The sequence below is a fragment of the Oncorhynchus mykiss genome, chromosome 29 (assembly GCF_057628025.1).
Source record: "Oncorhynchus mykiss isolate SJ-2025 chromosome 29, ASM5762802v1, whole genome shotgun sequence".
NCBI classification, from domain to species: Eukaryota; Metazoa; Chordata; class Actinopteri; order Salmoniformes; family Salmonidae; genus Oncorhynchus; species Oncorhynchus mykiss.
This window is the reverse complement of record NC_143050.1, coordinates 42,615,591-42,640,462: the sequence shown is the minus strand read 5'-3', so window position 1 is coordinate 42,640,462 and position 24,872 is coordinate 42,615,591. Positions and strand designations below refer to the sequence as shown.

Genomic DNA, 24,872 nt, shown 5'->3' with positions numbered 1-24,872 from the left:
TATTAGTTATTTCATAGTTTTGATGTCTTCACTATTATTCTACAATGTAGAAAATAGTTAAAATAAATAAAAACCATGGAATGAGTAGGTGTGTCCAAACTTTTGACTGGTACTGTATATACAATACAATCGGAACGTGTTCAGACCCCTTAACTTTTTGCACATGTTGTTACGCTACAGCCTTATTCTAAAATGCATTAAATATTATTTTTTCCAGCAAACAATTGGTTTTTAGACATTTTTGCAGATGAATAATTTTTCAAACTGAAATATCAAATTTGCATAAGTATTCAGACCCTTTAATTAGTACTTTGTTTTCAGCACCTTTGGCAGTGATTACAGCCTTGAGTCTTCTTGGGTATGACACTACAAGCTAGGAACACCTGTATTTGGGGAGTTTCTCCCGTTCTTTTCTGCAGATTCTCTCAAGCTCTGTCAGGTTGGATGGGGAGCATCGCTGCACAGCTATTTTCAGGTCTCTCCAGAGATGTTCAATCGGGTTCAAGTCCGGGTTCTGGCTGGTCCACTCAAGGACATTCAGAGACTTGTCCCGAAGCCACTCCTGCGTTGTCTTGGCTGTGTGCTTAGGGGTTTGTCCTGTTGGAAGGTAAATCTTCACCTCAGTCTGAGGTCATAAGAGCTCTGGAGCAGGTTTTCATCAAGGATCTCTCTGTACTTTGCTCCGTTCATCTTTCCCTTGATCCTGACTAGTCTCCCAGTCCCTTCCACTGAAAAATATCCCCACAACATTGTGCTGCCATGACTATGCTTCACCGTAGGGATGGTACCAGGTTTCCTCCAGACATGATGCTAGGCATTCAGGCCAAATATTTTAATCTTGGTTTCATCAGACCAGAGAATCTTGTTTCTTGTGGTCTGAGAGTCTTTAGGTGCCTGTCGGCAAACCTTAAGAGGGCTGTTATGTGCCTTTTACTGAACAGTGGCTTCCGCCTGGCCACTCTACCATAAAGGCCTGATTGGTGGAGTGCTGCAGAGACGGTTGCCCTTCTGGAAGGTTCTCCCATCTCCACATAGGTACTCTGTAGCACTGTCAGAGTGACCATCGCGTTTTTGGTCACCTCCCTGACCAGGGCCCTTCTACCCCGATTGCTCAGTTTGGCGAGGCGGCCAGCTCTAGCAAATTTCTTACATTTAAGAATGATGGAGGCCACTGTGTTCTTGGGGAATTTCAATGCTAGAGACGTTTTTTTTACCATTCCCCAGATCTGTGCCTCAACACAATGCTGTCTCGGTGCTCTATGAATATTTCCTTCTAACTCATGTTTTTTTTTCTCTGATATGCACTGTCAACTGTGGCATATTTTATAGACATGTACAATTGAAGTCGGAAGTTTACATACACTTACGTTGGAGTCATTAAAAATCATTTTCCAACCACTCCACAAAATTCTTGTTAACAAAGTAATTTTTCCAACAATTCTTTAAAGACAGATTATTTCACTTATAATTGACTGTATCACAATTCCAGTGGGTCAGAAGTTTACATACACTAAGCTGACTGTGCCTTTAAACAGCTTGGAAAATTCCAGAAAATGATGTCATGGCTTTAGAAGCTAATTTACATATTTTGAGTCAATTGGAGGTGTACCTGTGGATGTATTTCAAGGCCTACCTTCAAACTCAGTGCCTCTTTGCTTGATATCATGGGAAAATCTAAAGAAATCAGCCAAGACCTCAGAAAATAATTGTATACCTCCACAAGTCTGGTTCATCCTTGGGAGCAATTTCCAAACGCCTGAAGGTACCATGTTCATCTGTTCAAAACAATAGTACGCAAGTATAAACACCATGGGACCACGCAGACGTAACACCGCTCAGGAAGGAGACGCGTTCTGTCTCCTAGAGATGAACGTACTTTGTTGCGACAAGTGCAAATCACTCCCAGACAAAGAGCAAAGGACCTTGTGAAGATGCTGGAGGAAACAGGTACAAAAGTACCTATATCCACAGTTAACGAGTCCAATATCGACATAACCTGAAAGGCCGCTCAGCAAGGAAGAAGCCACTACTCCAAAACCGCTATAAAAAAGCCAGACTACGGTTTTGCACATGGGGACAAAGATCATACTTTTTGGAGAAATGTCCTCTGGTCTGATGAAGCAAAAATAGAACTGTTTTGCCATTATGTTTGGAGGAGAAATGGGGAGGCTGGCAAGCGGAAGAACACCATCCCAAGCACTGGGGTGGCTGCATCATGCTCTATTCGATCTACCTTATCAAATAGAATCCACAGATTGCCAGTTGAAGATAAATACTTTTACTAAGAGTATTAATATTAGTAATTGACTTACCAGGTCTTTCCCGATCTCCTAACAATGCTATTTTTAGGGTGAATTTTAGATTAATGTTGTGCTTTTTCAGCCATTCCTCAACCTGATACCAGAAACCTAAGGACAATACCAAAAAAATGGTCTATTGATTCTGTATCCTAACAACAAAATCTGCAGATCTGCGATGATTGTATACCCAAAATATTCAACATTTTGTTGGTGGCAAGAATTCTGTACAATAATTTTAGCTGAATAACACGAAGTCTTGAATCTTGCGTCATGTTATACATCAACTCAACTTTATATACCATGGAATCGATACATCAATAATCTCTTCCCAACTCTTTTGCAATCTGTATGGCACAGCGGTCAAAATCCTGGTCCTCAAATGAAACTGGTTTTGAAACTTTATATTGGGCAGACAGACCTGCCTCCTCCACGGGGTTGGCAGCATCATGTTGTGAGGTTGCTTTGCTGCAGGAGGGACTGGTGCACTTCACAAAATATCTGGCATCATGAGGTAGGAAAATTATGTGGATATATTGAAGCAACATCTCAAGACATCAGCTTGGATGCCTTCCAAATGGACAATGACCCCAAATGGACAATGACCCCAAGCATACTTCCAAAGTTGTGGCAAAATGGCTTAAGGACAACAAAGTCAAGGTATTGGAGTGGCCATCACAAAGCCCTGACCTCAATCCTATAGAAAATTTGTGGGCAGAACTGAAAAAGCGTGTGCGAGCAAGGTGGCCTACAAATCTGACTCAGTTACACCAGCTCTGTCAGGAGGAATGTCCCAAAATTCACCCAACTTATTGTGGCAAGCTTGTTAGAAGGCTACCCATAACTTTTGACTCAAGTTAAACAATTTAAAGGCAATGCTGCCAAATACTAATTGAGTGTATGTGACCCACTGGGAATGTGATGAAAGAAACAAAAGCTGAAATAAATAATTCTCTCTACTATTATTCTGATATTTCACATTCTTAAAATAAAGTGGTGATCCTAAATGACCAAAAACAGGGCATTTTTTACTTGGATTAAATGTCAGGAATTGTTAAACTGAGTTTAAATGTATTTGGCTAAGGTGTATGTAAAACTTCTGACTTAAACTGTAATAGAAACCATGAACACGAAACACAAACAACACACCGACGTGAAAACAGAGTCAATAACACCTGAGGAAAGAACCAAGGGGAGTGACAGATATAGGGAAGATAATCAAGGAGGTGATGGAGTCCAGGTGAGTGTCATGAGTGGCAGGTGCGCGATTCGATGGTGATAGGTGTGCGGGATAGTCAACAGCCTGATGACCTAGAGGCCGGAGAAGGAGTGTACGTGACAATAATGAAAGTACCAAAACAAATTATCAAATGATTCTGTCTCTTCGCAGCAAAATCACTCATATATTTAACATTCTATTTGTTGCAAGAATTTTGTAAAATAATTAAAATAGTTTTGAATCTGGCTTCGTTTTTGGCTCATAAACAAAGTGCCATGGAATCAGTACATTGAAATGCTCTTCCCAACTATTTTGCAATCTACAGTGCCTTCGGAAAATATTCAGACCCGTTAACTTTTTCCACATTTTGTTACGTTACAGCCTCATTGTAAAAATTACCCTAATCATAATACCCCATATTGACAAAGCAAAAAAAAAAAGGTTTTAGAATGTTTTGCAAACATAAAAAAAGTAGTAATAAGTATTCAGACCCTTTATCTCAATACTGTCATGTATTGTCATATTATGTCTTGTTCCTGTTCTTTCTCTTCACTCCGTCTCCCTCTGCTGGTCGTATTAGGTTACCTTCTCTTCCCCTCCTTCCCCCAGCTGTTCCTCATCTTCTCTAACTACCTCGTTCACCCTTTTCCCACCTGTTCCCTTTTTTCCCTCTGATTAGGTCTCTATTTCTCTCTCTGTTCCTGCTTCTGTCTTTGTCAGATTCTTGTTTGAGTTTCTCATGCCAGAACCAAACTATCGTCTCGTTTGCTTCAACCTTGTCCTGTCCTGTCGGAATCTGCCTGTTCATCTGAGGCTACGTGTGATCAGGTACCTCTGTCCTCTACAACCCAGCTAATCTCCTCTGCTGCTAGTAGGGGACTCTAACCCAGCTATTCTCCTCCGCTGCTAGAAGGGGAACTCTTCTGTGATATTCAGAAGGACTTTATGTTTCATTTGTCGCCCTCTCTGCGGGTTGTTTATTTTGCCATCATATACATTTGAAGAGGATCTATGTCTTACCTGTGTTTTGACATTAAAGGACTCTGTTTTTGTTAAACCGCTTTTGGGTCCTCACTCACGTGCACAACAAATACTTTGTTTAAGCACATTTGGCATCAATTACAGCTCTTCTTGAGTTGCTACAGGCGTGGAACACCTGTATTTGGGGAGTTTTTCCCATTCTTCTATGCAGATCCTCGTCTACTGTTTCACCAACCAACCAACCAACCAACCAAGGGTTACCATTTCACACCAGAGCATTCACCATACTTGGACTATCACATAAAAGTGTTCAGTGTGTTGATGTAATCTGGTAAGGGGTAATATGTTGATTGAATAATGTCATGGATGTAAATTTAGCCAGGGCACCAAGGTTTCTAAGGTTGGTCAAGACACATCATGAAAATCATCCTCTTCTGTTCCTGGGCCAGAGCACCAAAGCATCACACCCACAAGTGAGAAAATAACTCTGCAACTATAAAATAAGGTTGCATGATGATGCATAAGGGTTAACCTCTTAACCTTCAGGCGTTGGTCCAGTCCCCCTACTTTTTTCAATTTCTGCCTGAAGACATACCCAAATCTAACTGCCTGAGCTCAGGCTCAGAACCAAGGATATGCATATTCTTGATTTCATTTGAAAGAAAACACTAGTTTGTGTAAATGTGAATTGAACTTGGCAGAATATAACACAATAGATCTGGTTTAGATAATACAATGAACAAAAACATATGCTTTTTCATTTTTATTGTTGTATCATCTTTAAAATGAACAAGATAAAACAAACATTCAGATAGGATGATGAGGACAATTTCAGTGAAAAACATAAGAGGGCAACAGTACTTGTGCAAAGTTTCAGAATGATAACTTCCACAATGAGTGTGCTACATGACATTTATCATGAAGTCACACAGGTGTCCCACACAAGTAGCCCAAATGTACCCAAGTGGCCAAACGGGTGAAGTTATACATTTTGAATGGAATAACTATATACAAAATACCAAAATTGTATTCTAACACATAACCCCCAAAAATGGAGAAAAAACATGAAAAAAAAAATATACATTTACAAAATAACACTTTCAATATTTGGAAGACCCTCAGTCCTCTACACAATATTGTGCTGCTGATGCCAGGTGCCAGTCTCTTTCTGCTGTAAAGAGGGTCACCAAGCATGTGGTGCAGGTGATGGGGGATTTAATTTTGCAAAGAACACAGCAACGCCTCCATGCTGTGCCCTTTTGGCCCCGAGGCACATCCATGCCTGCAGAAATAAATTTGGGCAGATGAACACCACTTGTGGCAGGAGCTGGATGAACCAGCTTTAGTGGGGGATGGACACCTTGGCACTGGGGGCTCCCATTCGGAGTCAGTGTCACTGTGAAAGAAAATGTTCAGTTAGAATAGTTTCACATATGAGCCCTGTATCAACAGATATAATAAACAGATATATATAGAGCACAGGGAACATAAGGTTGCATATTGTAACGGTTTTCTTTAGGTGAAGGAGAGGCGGACCAAAATGCAGCGTGGTGGTTATTCATGGTTCTTTAATAAAGAAAACTATACATGAATAAACTAACAAAACAACAAACGTGAGAAAACCTAAACAGCCTATCTGGTGACAACAAACACAGAGACAGGAACAATCACCCACAAACACACAGTGAAACCCAGGCTACCTAAGTATGATTCTCAATCAGAGACAACTAATGACACCTGCCTCTGATTGAGAACCATACTAGGCCGAAACATAGAAATACCCAAAACATAGAAAAGCAAACATAGACTGCCCACCCAACTCACGCCCTGACCATACTAAATAAATACAAAACAAAGGAAATAAAGGTCAGAACGTGACACATATATTATTATAGACCTGCTAGATCTACTGTCTCATTTATATTTTGACAGACCAGCTAGATCTACTGTCTATTTTATATTAAGATATTTCAGCTGGATCTACTGTCTCTATTATATTATGACAGGCCAGCTAGATCTACTGTCTTTATTATATTACAACAGATCAGCTGTATCTACTGTCTCCATTTCACTTTGGCCATTGTTGTGGGCCTGCCCTCCCCTCAACAGCCTCAAATAGGCTATTTTGTGTGGGGGTGGGTTGGGGCGGCAGACACACGCATCTCACACACGCATCTCACATTTCATTACATTTCATTACATTTCATTACATTTCATTACATTACATTTTTATATATTGCAACTAAAATTTAAAGAAAATCACAAATAATATTTTATATTCTTAATTTCAAACAACGCCATTAGCATGAGAAGAATTTACCAGTCCAAAACGATGTCATCTCGTTCAAAAAATATTCCTCCATTTGGGAATCGCTAAATTAATCGTCCTCCAACAATCTCTGTCTCACTTTCCCGATCAATTTCTTCTAAAATTGTGTGTACAACTGTATATCTAGACTTAGATTTAGCTTTCCCTGACTTAGTTGCCATGCTGATTGATATATAAACAGCTGAAGAAAACAACGCAAAACAACGCTGTGCGTAACATGCGTTGCTCCTTCCGGTATGAAACTTCAATGGCGAATGAACCTCTTTACACCGGAGTTTACAGCATGGGTTGGTCTTCCAACACATAAACATTACATATTGCCGTTTACCTCAGCTCATTGGCTATCTACCCAGCTAGATTTCAAGACGATCAGTGGTTATTGGGTTAAAATACAGTCAATCAACTAAACAGCGGTCATATCATTGGTGCACAATGATGTCATTACTTGTTGTCTTCAAATCGGTTTCTTTCGGTCAATACGTCCCGCGAAATGACCAATCAGGTTTGGTTGTGTTACAAACAAACCAGTTGATTGCAATGAAACCAAACATGACTGGAAAAGTCACATTTAGTGTGTGTATTTACATCGAATGTGTCGTCGAAAATGGAATGAGACGGAGTTCACGACACAAGCGGTTCACAAAATGTTTTGTGTTAGGCTATAAAAATGGATTTTATCAAACAAAAGACCATTCATTGTGTAACAATGAGCATTGGAATTGCAAACAGAGGAAGATCGTCAAAGGTAAACTATTTATTTTATTGCAGTTTGTGATTTTGTTACGCCTGTGCTGGTTGAAATAGTTGTTTTTTATGGGGCTCTATCCTCAGATAATCACATCCTATTCTTTCGCAGTAAATCCTTTTTTAAATCTGACAACGCAGTTGGATTATCAAGATTCCAGGCTTTCGAAACATGTGAGACACTATTTATGTAGCCCCCTAACGGGTTCGGTGCGCAGAGAGGTTAACCTTATAACCATTTGTAAGTGCATTTATAAATTGTTAATAACTGGAGGTAAATATTGGCTCACTATTTGGCAAAGTCTGTCCAGTTATTGCACTATTATGACCAATGCGATATAACTTTATTAATGGTTATAAGGCATTTACACATGATTAAATAATTGTTAATGCAATTACAACCCCTTTATAAACCCTCTACAGCATATACCCAATATAGTTTATAAAATCAATTGAGGCATTGAACAAATACAAATACGACAGCTAGATACACCTACTTCAAACCCTAGCAAACTAATACAACATTTCTATAGCCTCCACAATATCACAGCTTATTTTACCAGACTCACAACATTTTCTGTTGTGTGCCACCAAAATGTTTGCGAACTACTGGTAAAGTGAACAGGTTTAGCTATTATTGTAACATTATGGAACAATGTTTTTTAAATTAAACAAATGGTTAGCGGGAGAGGCAATATGGACAATCATGGCCTACAAAACAGTGATTTATGTTGCGCAGATGAGAGCCAAGTGCACCGAATCACACAGGGTTGTGACAGCTAAGGACACTGTCCCGGTGTTTTTGCCATTCATACTCTCCCCATTGAGTATAAAACATCACGGTGACATCTAGATAGCTACCAATATTAGTTATTTATTGTGTAGGCTGCTATCCTACTTGAAATACTGTATAATACTGGGAGGGGAATTTCACCTAGCGGCTCGTGAATACGGCCCACAACGTGATGTAGGTGTATAATGCGGGCCGTCAATCCGAAAACATATTGGTCATCTTTTGAACTGCTAGAAACAAGCCATTTCTCGATAGAACAGCAGCTACACGAAGATATTTATTAAAATAGTCTGAGCTTCATGTGTCTCACCCTACAGCATTAGGTTGGTGCCTAAAATGAATCATTTGTATCTACAGTAGGCATAAGCTATTACTGTAAAGAAATACAGTATTGTTAGAGTAATTTTTACAGAAGGCTTCCGAATTACATTTAATAACAGTATATTTTATTGTCATCTTTATTTAACCTGGTAGGCAAGTTGAGAACAAGTTCTCATTTACAATTGCGACCTGGCGAAGATAAAGCAAAGCAGTTCGACACATACAACGACACAGAGTTACACATAGAGTAAAACAAACATACAGTCAATAAGGACTGTATCACAGTAGAAACAAGTCTATATACAATGTGAGCAAATGATGTGAGATAAGGGAGGTAAAGGCAAAAAAAAGGCCATGGTGGCAAAGTAAATACAATATAGCAAGTAAAACACTGGAATGGTAGATTTGCAGTGGAAGAATGTGCAAAGTAGAAATAAAAATAATGGGGTGCAAAGGAGCAAAATAAATAAATTAATACAGTAGGGAAAGAGGTAGTTGTTTGGGCTAAATTATAGGTGGGCTATGTACAGGTGCAGTAATCTGTGAGCTGCTCTGACAGCTGGTGCTTAAAGCTAGTGAGGGAGAGAAGTGTTTCCAGTTTCAGAGATGTTTGTAGTTCGTTCCAGTCATTGGCAGCAGAGAACTGGAAGGAGAGGCAGCCAAAGAAAGAATTGGTTTTGGGGGTGACCAGAGAGATATACCTGCTGGAGCGCATGCTACAGGTGGGTGATGCTATGGTGACCATAGCATTTTACCCATAATGCAGTGCAATCTACAGTATGAATGCTGTAAAATACATTTATGGTATTATACTGTTGTTAGCAGTTGATGTTATTCTTCAATTACACAGACCCTAAAGCAAATCAGGGGGAGAAAAATAGTTTTATTCAAAAATAACAAATCACAGATGTTATGCTGATAGGTAGATGTTCATTCTTCCCTGTCCTCAGTCTTCTCCACATAAAAAAGTGACTGGATGTAATTTATAACCCCCAACCCTAGCCTGTGGTTGACCAATTAGAATTCCTTGCAGTAAAATTGGGCCAGTGGCCAAAAAACAAGTATCCTATTTCAGGCTCAATTTTTAGATGATTCAGACCAATGAGATCTTGCCACACATTGCTATGGGTCCAGGACTGAAACCCACACAGATTCTAAACAGATGTTGAACTGAAAAACAACTACTTCCATTGATTGTTAATTTCCTATTGACCTCTAGTCCTTTGCATTGTGTATTATCTTAAAATATTCTTACACTGTGCATCCTACAGTGTTATACTGTTGAAATTACAGAAAAGTCTCACAGTGTATGAATGGATGGATGGAGACATGGACAAATGTACGGACGGACATATGCCCAGAAGGCCAGCCAGACAGGCAAACAGATGGACAGACGTTAGGATCCTTTCATTCAGTCATTCATTAATTTGCTTGCTGTTGTGACGTGTAACTGAGTCTGTTATGTTTAACTCCGGTGGGAAACGTACACAGGTCTCTGGAGAGGTGCACTCAGTGAAAGCTTTCCAAATGTGGATGTAAAACCTTTTTCTTTATCTTAATTGCTCCTGTATTAGTCCGTATGAGTGGAACCTTGGTCAGGTTGACACACACACACACACACACACACGGGCATGCTGACATTGTGAGAATTAGCCACAATTGAGCAGGGTATTAGCTGTAGCAGAACTAAGCGTAACAGCGAGATGGATGCCAGTAGAATGAAGAGCAGGGAGAGCCAGCAGGTAAAAAATATTCTTGCTATGTTTGGCTGCAAACTGGACACTTGAGCTAAACCATTTTAAAGACCACGCACACAGGTGCGAATACACACATATATAGAATATACCCTTGCAAGCGTGATACACACATGGGTTTAACTCTAGTGGTACCAGAGCGCCAAGTCTAGGTCCAAGAGACTTCTAAACAGCTTCTACCCCCAAGCCATAAGACTCCTGAACATCTAATCAAATGCATTGCCCCCCTCCCCCCTCTACGCTGCTGCTACTCTCTGTTATTTTCTATGCATAGTCACTTCAATAACTCTACCTACATGTACATATTACCTCAATTACCTCGGCACTGGTGCCCCCGCACATTGACTCTGTACCGGTACCCCCTGTATATAGCCCCGATATTGTTATTTACTGCTGCTCTATAATTATTTGTTATTCTTGTATCATACTTTTTTAGGTACTTTCTTAAAACTGCATTGTTGGTTAAGGGCTTGTAAGTAAGCATTTCACTGTAAGGTGTTGTATTCGCCGCATCTGACAAATAAATGGATCAAATCACTGTTGTTGGTCTAACTTTGTCTGTTCCCTTTCTCTCCATCGCTTTCTATCTTTTCATCTCTGTCTTTCCATCTCTCTCTCTCTCTCTTTCCATCTCCCTCTCTCCCATCCCCAAAAACACATTGACAGGAGTGTCGATCGAAGCGTCCTCTCTGCATCAGAGTTTCCTCTCTTTAGAGAAGTCCATTGGTAAGACAGTCCTTCAAAGGAAATTCATTGAGACAACCAAAGAGAACTGTTTATTTTCTGCTGTTGTTTCTGTTGAGGTATAAGTCATCATTCATCCCGTAAATAGATCTGAAGAAGAAACTAAACTGCAAGACGTTATGGGTATCACGTTTCAGGTATGACCCAGATGCAGAAAGTGTTGAAGAAGCAAAAGTTTATTTCTAATACAGGGGCAGGCAAATGACAGGTCAAAGGCAGGCAGGGGTCAGTAATCCAGTAAGGTGGGACAAGGTATAGTACGGCAGGCAGGCAGAAGGGTCAAAACCGGGAAGGACTAGGAAACAGGAGCAAGAAATAGACAGAAGCAGGGGAACAAACACTGGTAGGTTTCACAAACAAAATGAACTGGCCACAGACAAACAGAACACACAGGTAAAAATACACAGGGGATAATGGGGAAGATAGGCGACACCTGGAAGGGGGTGAAGACAAGCACGAAGACAGGTGAAACAGATTAGGCTGTGACAATGGGGCGACATATTTGGGAGATTCTGTGTGAATGTCAACCTGAGCATGCCCAAATGAAGTTAATAATTTCCAAATTAAACCATGTTTACACTTATCCTTGAGGTCTAAAATGAGAAAAAAAAATCAAGAATATCACATTGTAGGATTTTTAATGAATTTATTTTGCAAATTATGGTAGAAAATAAGTATTTGGTCACCTACAAACAAGCAAGATTTCTGGCTCTCACAGACCTGTAACTTCTTCTTTAAGAGGCTCCTCTGTCCTCCACTCGTTACCTGTATTAATGGCACCTGTTTGAACTTGTTATCAGCATAAAAGACACCTGTCCACAACCTCAAACAGTCACACTCCAAACTCCACTATGGCCAAGACCAAAGAGCTGTCAAAGGACACCAGAAACAAAATTGTAGACCTGCACGAGGCTGGGAAGACTGAATCTGCAATAGGTAAGCAGCTTGGTTTGAAGAAATCAACTGTGGGAGCAATTATTAGGAAATGGAAGACATACAAAACCACTGATAATCTCCCTCAATCTGGGGCTCCACGCAAGATCTCACCCCGTGGGGTCAAAATGATCACAAGAAAGGTGAGCAAAAATCGCAGAACCACACGGGGGGACCTAGTGAATGACCTGCAGAGAGCTGGGACCAAAGTAACAAAGCCTACCATCAGTAACACACTACGCCGCCAGGGAATCAAATCCTGCAGTGCCAGACGTGTCCCCCTGCTTAAGCCAGTACATGTCCAGGCTCGTCTGAAGTTTGCTAGAGAGCATTTGGATGATCAAGAAGAAGATTGGGAGAATGTCATATGGTCAGATGAAACCAAAATATAACTTTTTGGTTAAAACTCAACTTGTCGTGTTTAGAGGACAAAAAATGCTGAGTTGCATCCAAAGAACAACATACCTACTGTGAAGCATGGGGTGGAAACATCATGCTTTGGGGCTGTATTTCTGCAAAGGGACCAGGACGACTGATCCGTGTAAAGGAAAGAATGAATGGGGCCTTGTATCGTGAGATTTTGAGTGAAAACCTCCTTCCATCAGCAAGGGCATTGAAGATGAAACGTGGTTGGATCTTTCAGCATGACAATGATCCCAAACACACCGCCCGGGCAACGAAGGAGTGGCTTCGTAAGAAGCATTTCAAGGTCCTGGAGTGGCCTAGCCAGTCTCCAGATCTCAACCCCATAGAAAATCTTTGGAGGGAGTTGAAAGTCCGTGTTGCCCAGCAACAGCCCCAAAACATCACTGCTCTAGAGGAGATCTGCATGGAGGAATGGGCCAAAATACCAGCAACAGTGTGTGAAAACCTTGTGAAGGCTTACAGAAAACGTTTGACCTCTGTCATTGCCAACAAAGGGTATATAACAAAGTATTGCGATAAACTTTTGTTATTGACCAAATACTTATTTTCCACCATAATTTGCAAATAAATTCATTAAAAATCCTACAATGTGATTTTCTGGATTTTTTTTCTCATTTTGTCTTTCATAGTTGAAGTGTACCTATGATGAAAATTACAGGCCTCTCATCTTTTTAAGTAGGAGAACTTGCACAATTGGTGGCTGAGTAAATACTTTTTTGCCCCACTGTATACGTTGGTGTTCATGCTTTATCTGAAAAATGTTTGTAGAAAATTGCATGACCTTTTGCCATTTCAGGGCAGTAGGCCAACAAAAAAGGCTTTTTAGTCAATCATATTGCATGGCTTTTTGACATAGCTCACAGAGCTTGTTTCTCCTCTCACAGCTTTCCCAAATTTAATTATGAAGATTATATTGTAATGAAGCAATACAGACCAAATTGAAGTGTCTTGCATATTGAGAGTCAATCAAATGTTCAATCTAATGTATTTATAAAGCCCTATCCACACCAGCAGATGTCACAAAGTGCCTATACAGAAACCCAGCCTAAAACCCTACATTGCAGATGTAGAAGCACAGTGCCTGGGGGAAAACTCCCTAGAAAGGAACCTAGGGGGAAACCTTAAGGAACCAGGTTCTGAGGGATGGCCAGTCCTCTTCTGGCTGTGCCAGGTGGAAATTATAAGAGCACATGGCCATTAAGGTCAGATCGTTCTTCAAGATGTCCAAACGTCCATAGATGACCAGCAGGGTCAAACAATAATCACAGTGGTTGTAGTCAGTTGGCTTTCCATAGCCAAGCATTCAGAGGTTTAGACAGCCAGGAAGAAAGAAAGAAAGAAAGAAAGAAAGAAAGAGAGAGAGAGAGAGAGAGAGAGAACAACACAACCAGTTGGACTGGGGACGAGGACAGCCAGGAGTCATCAGGCCAGGCAGTCCTGAGGAATGGTCATTTGGCTCAGGTCCTTCGAGAGAGAAGGGGGAGAATTAGAGATAGCATACTTAAGTTCACACAGGATAATTTCACCAGATAGGACAGACTGACCCTAGACCACCGGCATATAGACTATTGCAGCATAGAAGTCCGCTTTTTGGGTATACACTCCCCCCAAGGGGTACTATAGAAAAAAACATCAAAAGTTTCATTCAAATTTTGTTTGTCCATTCTGTCAGACATTCAATTTGTGACTTTGCATGTAAAGGTCATGTCTATAATGCTGGAATCGCCATGGAGAGAGGAATATTAGACAAAAGGTTAGCTGAGTCTTTTCTGTGCAGGGGGTTTGTAGGGTTTGCAAGTGGAAGAATATTGAACAATGTTCTTTCTATGATTGTTACTAGCACACACACACACAAACACACACAGACGCAGGTTCTGCGGCACAGCCAAGTAGTTTTGTGCTGACCTGTGCAAATGTCAGTTTCTGGCCATTGTAATTTCATCATGCTTCGTTCCAGCTTGCCACCCAGCGTGAATGATGCTCAGTTGAATAGTGTGCATGTGTGTGTGTGTGTGTGTGAGAGAGAAATACAGTGCCTTGCGAAAGTATTCGGCCTCCTTGAACTTTATAACCTTTTGCCACATTTCAGGCTTCAAACATAAAGATATAAAACTTTATTTTTTTTGTGAAGAATCAACAACAAGTGGGACACAATCATGAAGTGGAACGACATTTATTGGATATTTCAAACTTTTTTAACAAATCAAAAACTGAAAAATTGGGCGTGCAAAATTATTCAGCCCCGTTAAGTTAATACTTTGTAGCGCAACCTTTTGCTGCAATTACAGCTGTAAGTCGCTTGGGGTATGTCTCTATCAGTTTTGCACATCGAGAGACTGAAATTTTTTCCCATTCCTCCTTGCAAAACAGCTCGAGCTCAGTGAGGTTGGATGGAGAGCATTTGTGAACAGCAGTTTTCAGTTCTTTCCACAGATTCTCGATTGGATTCAGGTCTGGACTTTGACTTGGCCATTCTAACACCTGGATATGTTTATTTTTGAACCATTCCATTGTAGATTTTGCTTTATGTTTTGGATCATTGTCTTGTTGGAAGACAAATCTCCGTCCCAGTCTCAGGTCTTTTGCAGACTCCATCAGGTTTTCTTCCAGAATGGTCCTGTATTTGGCTCCATCCATCTTCCCATCAATTTTAACCATCTTCCCTGTCCCTGCTGAAGAAAAGCAGGCCCAAACCATGATGCTGCCACCACCATGTTTGACAGTGGGGATGGTGTGTTCAGCTGTGTTGCTTTTACGCCAAACATAACATTTTGCATTGTTGCCAAAAAGATAAATTTTGGTTTAATCTGACCAGAGCACCTTCTTCCACATGTTTGGTGTGTCGCCCAGGTGGCTTGTGGCAAACTTTAAACAACACTTTTTATGGATATCTTTAAGAAATGGCTTTCTTCTTGCCACTCTTCCATAAAGGCCAGATTTGTGCAATATACGACTGATTGTTGTCCTATGGACAGAGTCTCCCACCTCAGCTGTAGATCTCTGCAGTTCATCCAGAGTGATCATGGGCCTCTTGGCTGCATCTCTGATCAGTCTTCTCCTTGTATGAGCTGAAAGTTTAGAGGGACGGCCAGGTCTTGGTAGATTTGCAGTGGTCTGATACTCCTTCCATTTCAATATTATCGCTTGCACAATGCTCCTTGGGATGTTTAAAGCTTGGGAAATCTTTTTGTATCCAAATCCGGCTTTAAACTTCTTCACAACAGTATCTCGGACCTGCCTGGTGTATTCCTTGTTCTTCATGATGCTCTCTGCGCTTTTAACGGACCTCTGAGACTATCACAGTGCAGGTGCATTTATACGGAGACTTGATTACACACAGGTGGATTGTATTTATCATCATTAGTCATTTAGGTCAACATTGGATCATTCAGAGATCCTCACTGAACTTCTGGAGAGAGTTTGCTGCACTGAAAGTAAAGGGGCTGAATAATTTTGCACGCCCAATTTTTCAGTTTTTGATTTGTTAAAAAAGTTTGAAATATCCAATAAATGTCGTTCGACTTCATGATTGTGTCCCACTTGTTGTTGATTCTTCACAAAAAAATACAGTTTTATATCTTTATGTTTGAAGCCTGAAATGTGGCAAAAGGTCGCAAAGTTCAAGGGGGCCGAATACTTTCGCAAGGCACTGTATAAACATCTGAATCTGCGCATTCACCAAACAATGCAATGCGTAATGTGTTTCTCCTCCCGGTATGAAAATGCAATAGCGCATGACTCTCTTTACGCTGGAGCTTACTACATGGGTTGGTCTTCCAACACAGTTTTATATCTTTATGTTTGAAGCCTGAAATGTGGCAAAAGGTTGCAAAGTTCAAGGGGGCCGAATACTTTCGCAAGGCACTGTAAATCCTGAGAGATCAACAGGCTGAGGTTATTAAAGCGTGAACACTCCATCTGCTGTGTTTGTGGGTGGCAAGAGGGAAAGTGTGTGTGTTTAACTTTCAGTAAGGTCAAGCACATTGTGATTAGCCCTACAAACTCAGTCTGTTTTCCTTGAAATTAGCAGCTTGTATTGCAAATGAGCCCCAGTGAGAACATCCTGCAAACAGCTAACACTTAATCTCATACACAGACTGTGTGTGTTTGTGTATGCGTGCTTACAGTTACCCCCTCCTTTTTCGAACATTCTGTTAAAAATCGCGCAACTTTTCAGCGTCCTGCTACTCATGCCAGGAATATAGTATATGCATATGATTAGTATGTGTGGATAGAAAACACTCTGAAGTTTCTAAAACTGGTTAAATCACGGCTGTGACTATAACAGATCGTGTGTTTCATCGAAAAACGCAAGAAAAACTGCTCTCTGAAAGCTAAAAATAATTTCCATAAGTCACTTTCATGGGTTGTTAAAAGGGCACAAAATTAATTATGGATCTGCATGCAATTCCTACAGATTCCACACGATGTCGCCATTGTCGTCATTTTCCAGGGAGTTTTTTCTTGGTAAATCCAACTAACAGGATTCAATTTCTTCCGGTCTCCACCAGGATGTTTTGAATGTGCACATTGGCAGCCATTGATGTGAAGACGAGGAGCTATTGAATACACGTTGCCCTGTAATCATTTTGATAGATTATAAACGTTTACTAATACCTAAAGTTGGATTACAAAAGTATTTCGAAGTGTTTTGTGAAAGTTTATCGTCAACTTTTTTAATTTAAAAAAATGACGCAGCGTTTAAAAACATTGTTTTTTTCTGAATGACACAGCTTCCATAGAAAGCTATTTTGGGTATATATGGACCGATTTAAACGAAAAAAATACCCAATAGTGATGTTTATGGGGCATATAGGAGTGCCAAGAAAGAAGCTCGTCAAAGGTAATGAATGTTTTATATTTTATTTCTGCGTTTTGTGTAGCGCCGGATAAGCAAAATCTTTGTTTACGTCGCATTCAGGCATTTTGAGGTGTTGCATGCTATCAGATAATAGCTTCTCATGCTTTCGCCGAAAAGCATTTTCAAGATCTGACTTGTTGGCTAGGTTCACAACGAGTGTAGCTTTATTTCAATACCCTGCATTTGCATTTTGATGAACGTTTGAGTTTTAACGAGTACATTTAACATTTAGCGTAGCGCATTTCCATTTCCAGGTGTCTACTTGAGACATCTGCGTCTCAAGTAGGAGCAAGAAGTTAAAAGTTGCGATCTTACACTGCAAGACTTAGAGGTACCCAGCGTCACGGCTTCATTGCTCCAGACCACCACAAGCGGGAGTTAGAGCACTCATTATGCACAAGGTTTTTGTTATGACCAATCATATCGAGTGGTTCCAATTATGAATTTTGACGCGTTCCACCCTTGCCTTGTGGCATTCTTCAACAAAGATGACTGACAAAACATTACGGTGGAAGCAGATGTAAGTAGTTATAACGGCATAAAAATGTACAATTGAGAGGAATATCTTAGTTAAGGTAGAGACAAACGTGCATATTCATATGTCATAAAGTTAACTTGCTAGGTAGCGATTTTCGTAAATTATCTGACTAGATAACATTAGCCAGCAAGCTAGTGTTGAGAATTCATTTGTAATTCATGTTGTTTAATGTTTTAAGGACTCCTGAGAACAGGCAAACCAGGCTGTCGTCTTGTGAAACAGTGGATGTAAAGAATCTAGCTAGATAAAGCATTTATTGCAAATTGAATGTACAATTGTGTAAGCTTGACTTGCAATGAAGCTGAAGTAACATAGCTACAATTGAAGTTGGAAGTTTACATACACCTTAGCCAAATACATTTCAACTCAGCTTTTCACAATTCCTGACAGTTAATCCTAGTAAATATTCCCTGTCTTAAGTCAGTTATGATCACCACTTCATTTTAACAATGTGAAAATGTCAGAATAATAGTAGAGAGAATGATTTATTTCAGCTTTTGTTTCTTTCATCACATTCCCAGTGGGTCAGACGTTTACATACACTCAATTAGTATTTGGTAGTATTGCCTTTAAATTGTTTCACTTGGGTCAAACATTTCAGGAAGCCTTCCCACAATAATTTAGGTGAATTTTGGCACATTCCTCATGACAAAGCTGGTGTAACTGAGTCAGGTTTGCAGGCTTCATTGCTCGTACACGCTTTTTCAGTTCTGCCCACAAAGGCCTTTGTGATGGCTACTCCAATACCTTGACTTTGTTGTCCTTAAGCCATTTTGCCACAACTTTGGAAGTATGCTTGGGGTCATTGTCCATTTGGAAGACAGTTGGGATGGTGTTCTTCGGCTTACAAGCATCCCCATTTCTCTTCCAAACATAGCGATGGTCATTATGGCCAAACAGTTCCATTTTTGTTTCATCAGACTAGAGAACATTTCTACAAAAAGTATGATTTTTGCACCCATGTGCAGTTGCAAACCGTAGTCTGGGTTTTTTATGGCGGTTTTGGAGCAGTGGCTTGTTCCTTGCTGAGCGGCCTTTCAGGTTATGTCGATATAGGACTCATTTTACTGTGGATACAGATACTTTTGTACCTGTTTCCTCCAGCATTTTCACAAGGTCCTTTGCTGTTCTGGGATTGATTTGCACTTTTCGCACCAAAGTACGTTCATCTCCAGGAGACAGAATGGCTGATTTCTTTTGATTTTTCCCATGGCGGCAATCAAAGAGGCACTGAGTTAGAAGGTAGGCCTTGAAATAAATCCACAGGTACACCTCCAATTGACTCAAATTATGTCGATTAGCCAATCAAAAGCTTCTAAAGCCATGACATCATTTTCTGGAATTTTCCAAGTTGTTTAAAGGCACAGTCAACTTAGTGTATGTGAACTTCTGACAAACTGGAATTGTGATACAATGAATTATAAGTGAAATAATCTGTCTGTAAACAATTGTTGTAAACTTTACTTTTGTCATGCACAAAGTAGATCTCCTAACCAACTTGCCAAAACTATAGTTTGTTAAAACTTATTGGTGACAGGGGGGGGGCAGTATTGAGTAGCTTGGATGAATAAGGTGCCCAGAGTAAACTGCCTGCTACTCTGTCCCAGATGCTCATATATGCATATTATTAGTAGTATTGGATAGGAAACACTCTGAAGTTTCTAAAACTGTTTGAATTATGTCTGTGAGTATAACAAAACTCAGATGGCGGGCAAAAACCTGAGACAAATCCAACCAGGAAGTGCGAAATCTAAGGTTTGTAGTTTCATTTATATGTCTATTGGGCCAGAGTGCACTTCCCAAGGCTTCCAGCAGATGTCAACAGTTGTTTGAGGCTTCTATTGTGGAAGAGGGTCGAATAAGAGCTGTTTCAACAAGTGGACTAGGCTGTGGCCAATCAGTTATTTACTGCGCGGTCACGCGGGCGCGCCATGCCTTCTTTTTCCTCTGTAATGAATCCGCTATTGTCTGGTTGGAATATTATTAAAGATTTATTATTAAAAGACCCTAAGGATTGACTGTAAACATCATTTGACATGTTTCTACAAACTGTAATGGAAGTCTTTTGAATTTTCGTTTGGATTTTGCGCTCGCGCATTGTTCCTTTGGAATAGTGAACTAAACGAGCAAACAAAACTGAAGTATTTGGACATAAATATGGACGTAATCGAACAAAACAAAAATGTATTGTGGGAGTCCTGGGAGTGCATTCCGACGAAGATCAGCGAAGGTAAGTGAAGATTTATAATGCTATTTATGACTTTTGTTGACTCCACAACTTGGCGGGTAACTCTATGGCTTGCTTTTGCAGCTGAACGCTGTTCTCAGATTATTGAATATTGTGCTTGTGCCGTATAGCTTTTTTGAAATCTGACACAGTGGTTGCATTAAGAACAAGTTTATCTTTAATTCTATGTAAAACATCTAAGTTTATTCTCTTATTTGATGTGGCTCTCTGCAATTTCTCCGGATGCTTTGGAGGCATTTCTGAACATGGCGCCAATGTAAACTGAGGTTTTTGGATATAAATATGAACTTGATCGAAGAAAAATATACATGTATTGTGTAACATTGAGTCCTGGGAGTGTCATCTGATGAAGATCGTCAAAGGTTAGTGATTAATTGTATCTATATTTCTGCTTTTTGTGACACCTCTCTTTGGTTGGAAAATGGCTGAATGCTTTCTGTGACTAGTTGCTGACCTAACATAATGATATGTTCTGTTTTCACCGAAAAGCCTTTTTGAAATCGGACACTGTGGTTGGATTAACGATAAGTGTATCTTTTAAATGGTGTAAAATACTTGTATGGTTGAGGAATTTTAATTATGAGATTTCTGTTGTTTTGAATTTGGCGCCCTGCACTTTCACTGGCTGTTGGCGAGGTGGGAAGCTAGCGTCCTGAACGATCCCAGAGAGGTTAAGAGGACATTTGTGGAGTGGTTGAAAAACGAGTTTTAATGACTCCAACTTAAGTGTATGTAAACTTCCGACTTCAACCGTAGCTAACTATTTACTTGCTTATTGTGTAGTGGAGGATATAAATAAATGTATGAAATATGGATGTGTAGCTTGCTACAGTATGTAGCTGATCTGTGTATGGACCTTAAAACGTTATTTTCTGAACTAAAATTCATACCAATCTATGATCCTCAGCTATCATAGTTGTTGTATCAACTTCAAGTCTGAATGGTATTATTGAAGCTTGTGGATAGAGTACAATATAATAACTTTATTGTGCCAAGGATGCAAGTCCTATATACACACATGTACTGTAGTTATTACCACGCATTAGATTCCCACATTGTAGCCTGTACATTGAATATATTCACTGATCATGTACTCTTCCTTGTCAAATAAAGGTGCGGTTCAGGTATGAATCTCTGAGACATTATTTTTCAGTCATGTCAAACTCCATCATTCGAATGATGCTATGTCTGTATGTATGTATTACAATTATACACTTCAACAGTGTTTACCACTCTTGCTCCTGGGACAACAATGATTACACATTGTAACTATGTAATAGACTAGAAACATGATTGATTTGTAATTCATATATACAGAAAAAAACTATGCATATCTAAATCCCTTCATCTGCAGTGATCTGAGGACACAGGATAGTATTTCAATGAGATACTTAAAAACTTCTTATAGCTGCAATCCCGTTAACGGGAGCGATTTGACAACAGCCAGTCAAAGTGTAGGGCGCCATTTTCAAAACATCAAAAATCTCATAATTAACATTCCTCAAACATACATGTGTCTCATACCATTTTAAAGCTATTCTCATTGTTAATATGCTTTTCAGCAAAAGCACTACAAAACGATTATGTTAGGTCCACCAAACCACAATAAGCACAGCCATTTTCCAGCTAAATATAGTATTCACAAAAAGCAGAAATATAGATAGAATTAATCACTAACCTTGAATTATCTTCATCAGATGACACTCATAGGACTTCATGTTACACAATACATGCATATTTTGTTTGATAAAGTTCATATTTATATAAAAAAAATCTGAGTTCACATTGGCTTATTAGATTCACTTGTTCCAAAAACATCAAGTGATTTTGCATAGCCACATCGTTTCAACAGAAATACTCATCATAAATGTACATGATAATACAAGTTATACACATGGAATTATAGATATACCTCTCCTTAATGCAACCGCGGTGTCAGATTTTAAAAAAAGCAACGCATCCAATAATCTGAGACAGAGCTCAGAACAGAGGCCAAATTAGCTGCCATGTTGGAGTCAACAGAAACCAGAAAATACATGATAAATGTTTCCTTACCTTTGATGAACTTCATCAGAATGCAGTCCTAGGAATCCCAGGTCCTTAATAAATGCTTGATTTGTTCGAAAATGTCCGTTATTTATGTCCAATTTATGTCACAAAGCGCGTCCACTATAACATGACGAAATCTCCAAAAGGTCCATAACAGTCAGTAGAAACATGTCAAATGATGTACTGAATCAATCTTTAGAATGTTGTTTACATATATCTTGAATAACGTTCCAACCGGAGAATTAGAATGACTTCAGATGACCGGTGGAACGCAGGTCCTTCCCCTGTGAACGCGCATGGTGAAAGCATGGTCAACTCGTGGCAGTGGTGACTATTTCCTGTCTCATTCGACCCCCCTTCACATTAGAGTCATCAGACAAAGTTCTATTGACTGTTGACATCTAGTGGAAGGCGTAGGAAGTGAAAATTCAACCATATCTGACTGTAATTTCAATGAGAGCTTGGTTGAAAATCTGCCACCCCCAGAAAAAATACAAACAGGAAGTGGAATTTCTTAGGTTTTTGCCTGCAATATGAGTTCTGTTATACTCACAGACATAATTCAAACAGTTTTAGAAACTTCAGAGTGTTTTCTATCCAATATTAATAATAATATGCATATATTAGCAACTGAGACTGAAGAGCAGGCCGTTTACAATGGGCACCTTTTCATCCAAGCTACTCAATACTGTCCCTGCAGCCATATGAAGTTAATTTCAACCAGTGGAGATTGTGAAACGCTTTATTGAAAGAAGTTCATTATCCAGGTGTTATAAATACATAAGTGCATTATAATTATAATTATAAGATTAGATTATTCAATCTGTATTTCAATGCACATATGGTGTGCATTATAAAATGAGGTAGAAAGACTAGGTGGGGAGAGAAGTGTAGAAGGTAGAAAGGGGAAGAGTTAAGAAAAGCGGCAGACAGCATATGATTCACGAATTACAGTGCTACCCTAATATTCTCACAGTTCATCAGTTCATCTCCTAACCAGTCTTGGGCCCCCAGTTGGCTCGAAGGTTATCTTAACCTCTCTGCGCACGGAACCCGCTAGCGGGCTGAAATTCCACAACATACGGTGGTTGCTACATAAATAGTCATATTAAACATTCATGAAAATACAAGTGTCTCGCCTGTATCGAAAGCCTAGAATCTTGCTAATCCAACTGCATTGTCAGATTCAAAAAAGGATTTACTGCGAAAGAATACGATGCGATTATCTGAGCATAGAGCCCCATAAAAACAACTATTTCAACCAGCACAGGCGTAACAAAATCACAAACTGCAATAAAATAAATTGTTTACCTTTGACGATCTTCCTCTGTTTGCAATTCCAATGCTCATTGTTACACAATGAATGATCTTTAATTTGATAAAATTCGTTTTTATAGCCTAACACGAAACATTTTGTGAACCGCTTGTGTCGTGAACTCCGTCTCATTCCATTTTCGACGACACATTCCAGGTAAATCACCCCACACAGAACGTGACTTCTCCAGTCATGTTTGGTTTCACTGCAATCAACTGGTTTGTTTGTAACACAATCAAACCTGATGGGTCATTTCGCGGGACGTATTGACTGAAAGAAACCGGTTTGAAGACAAGTAATGACATCATTGTGCACCAATGATTTGCCCGCTGTTTCGTTGATTGACTGTCTTTTAACCCAATGACCACTGATCGTCTTGAAATCTAGCTGGGTAGATAGCCAATGAGCTGAGCTAAACGGCAATACGCTATGTTTATGTGTTGGAAGACCAACCCATGTAGTAAGCTCCAGCGTAAAGAGAGTCATGCGCTATTGCATTTTCATACCGGGAGGAGAAACACATTACGCATTGCATTGTTTGGTGAATGCGCAGATTCAGATGTTTATACAGTGCCTTGCGAAAGTATTCGGCCCCCTTGAACTTTGCGACCTTTTGCCACATTTCAGGCTTCAAACATAAAGATATAAAACTGTATTTTTTTGTGAAGAATCAACAACAAGTGGGACACAATCATGAAGTGGAACGACATTTATTGGATATTTCAAACTTTTTTAACAAATCAAAAACTGAAAAATTGGGCGTGCAAAATTATTAGGCTATCTAACTACCCAAAGTTTATTGACTTCATTATTGTCGTCATTCTTAGCTTACTTAAATGGTATAGTCGTTGTGTTTTCTCAGTGGACATTCGGGTGCTTTCGTAAATTCGCTCTAGCTATTTATAGGCTGGACAATAGAACAAGTCAAAATTCACCCAAGGCTGAAAAACAACTTAAGAACGTTGGCTAAGCTGGAACATTAGCATGAGCCCATGGCAAATTAACGGAATCGAAACGTTCGCAGAGCCTTTTTTGACTGGAGTGATGCTTAGAATTAATCAATTAAAAATGTAGCTCTTTTTATTTGACCACTACAATCTGTTCGTCGGACGAAAATGGAAACAAACAACTTGTGTAGAAAGTAAACATCCGCACCTCAATGGTATCAACTGTTCTTATGTCTGCGTAATGAAAAAGTAGGGAAAAAATTAAGAGTTCTGACTATTTCTGGTCTAGCGATCGATGACAAACGAGCTCACTGCCCAGATTTACATAATTACAAAGAGGAGATTATCCTGATTAAAATGGTGCCCGTGTTAC

General features: G+C 39.7%; 1 long non-coding RNA gene across 2 annotated transcripts; it reads right to left on the bottom strand.

The window, feature by feature from the left end:
• Positions 1–9,547: 9,547 nt before the first annotated feature.
• Positions 9,548–23,746, bottom strand: LOC149970457 (uncharacterized). 2 transcript variants are annotated; one of them, XR_016493419.1, is made up of 2 exons: positions 23,549–23,746; positions 9,548–14,005 (listed from the first exon to the last, which is right to left on the bottom strand). It is a non-coding gene; the product is annotated as an uncharacterized LOC149970457 (long non-coding RNA). The 2 variants fall into 2 exon arrangements; XR_016493418.1 differs by lacking the exon at positions 23,549–23,746 and adding an exon at positions 22,244–22,521 and having other exon boundaries at positions 11,341–14,005.
• Positions 23,747–24,872: the final 1,126 nt, after the last annotated feature.